The sequence below is a fragment of the Canis lupus genome, chromosome 1 (assembly GCF_011100685.1).
Source record: "Canis lupus familiaris isolate Mischka breed German Shepherd chromosome 1, alternate assembly UU_Cfam_GSD_1.0, whole genome shotgun sequence".
Classification (NCBI taxonomy): Eukaryota; Metazoa; Chordata; class Mammalia; order Carnivora; family Canidae; genus Canis; species Canis lupus.
Genome location: NC_049222.1, coordinates 101,981,667 through 101,983,465, shown reverse-complemented (window position 1 = coordinate 101,983,465; position 1,799 = coordinate 101,981,667). Strand labels below are relative to the sequence as shown.

Genomic DNA, 1,799 nt, shown 5'->3' with positions numbered 1-1,799 from the left:
ATACCTATTAGTCTCTCTTTTGGGTTTTTTCATCTTTTTTTTTTGGTCTCTCTGTACTGAATTATGGATAATTTCTGCTAATATCCCATCTAGCTCATAATTCTTCTGGCTGTGTCCCGTCAGCTTTTAAATAAATCTATTTTGTTTGTATCTCCAGTTCTGTGATTTTTTTTTATTGGTGTTCAATTTACCAACATACAGAATAACACTCAGTGCTCATCCTGTCAAGTGCCCCCCTCAGTGCTCATCACCTATTCACCCCTACCCCTCATCCCCCTCCCCTTCCACCACCCCTAGTTCGTTTCCCAGAGTTAGGACTCTTTATGTTCTGTCTCCCTTTCTGATATTTCCCACACATTTCTTCTCCCTTCCCTTATATTCCCTTTCATTATTATTTATATTCCCCAAATGAATGAGAACATACAATGTTTGTCCTTCTCTGATTGACTTACTTCACTCAGCATAATACCCTCCAGTTCCATCCACGTTGAAGCAAATGGTGGGTATTTGTCATTTCTAATGGCTGAGTAATATTCCATTGTATACATAAACCACATCTTCTTTATATTCTCTCTGATTCTTTTTCAAACCATCTGTCACTTTTTTTTTTCACTTTCCTGAACTTTATTAAAGAAAAAAGCAATGATGGTAAATCTTGAGAACATAGTCAATTTTCTAGGATTCTTCCCTTGAAAGTGTGACATTTGATTTCCAAACACATGCCAGAGTATACATGATTCCCAATTGTACTAAGTAGGTGAGAAGCTGAAATCCTAAAACGTTCATCTTCCAACTTTACCCAGTCTGTGGTCTGTCTTTGGGTCAGCAATAATTGCCTGAACAGCTACTATGGATTCATTAATTTTTGTCTGTAGCTCTCTGAGCTCTTCTATATGCAGCATTCGCAGAATTTGAGCAGCTTCATCAAGAACGGCATCTCCTGTGTCAAAACCAAAAATGTGTTTATCTAATGCAACAGGCTAACCCTCTTTGGTTTGCTTTGGCAACTGCATCTTGTGTCAGGTGCTCCTGTACCAAAATGCGAATTGCGTTAAGCATTACCAGGTAATCATCCTGACGCTGAATCTGAAGAAGGTTAGCCAAAGCCATTATACCAGCCTTAAAATCAGGATTATTTACATTCAAATTGATCAACCGCTGGGCATTTTTAGCTGCATTGTCAGCATTCTTTGTATTATCAGGTACCAAGTCCTTGTATTTTTCAGCATTATCTCCATATTCAAGTCTAACAGCTAAACCAAGAAGCCAGTCAATTGCTTCTTGTTGATCTGAATCTTGAAAGGACAGTTAATATCTCTGAGATACTTTTCAAAGAACTTGGGTCAGTCACTGCTGTGGATGTTTCTTAAATTACCTCTGTATTCAATCTTGTAGTGTCTGATTTTCTGGTCTTCAAGCCAAACAATAAGGTTTCTAAATTCTGTTTCATCTTTGCGGTTGAAGCCAGTTCGGTTGTAGTAGTCGAGGGCCATCAGCTTGGGTCAGAACATGGTCCCCGCATCTTGCTCTGGTCCCCCCAGGCTTCGGCCAGGAGAGAAGAGGCGAGGAGGTGTGGACGGTGCAGGACATGGCGAAAAAGCCACCTGTCACTTTTTATAGATTCCTATTTCCTACAGATATTTCCAACTTACATTTCTTTAAATATGGCAAACATAGTTGTATAATCTGTAACTGACAGTTCCAGTGTCTGGAGTTTCCCCAAGTCTGCTTCTACTGTGTGTTGTTTCTCCTGCTTCTTGCATGTTTTATCTTCTTTCCTTGGGTGCCTGGTTATCTTC

The 1,799-nt window shown here is 39.6% G+C and overlaps 1 pseudogene; it reads right to left on the bottom strand.

Moving 5' to 3' along the window:
• Positions 1-782: 782 nt before the first annotated feature.
• On the bottom strand, positions 783-1,511 carry LOC100687467 (annotated as a pseudogene).
• Positions 1,512-1,799: the final 288 nt, after the last annotated feature.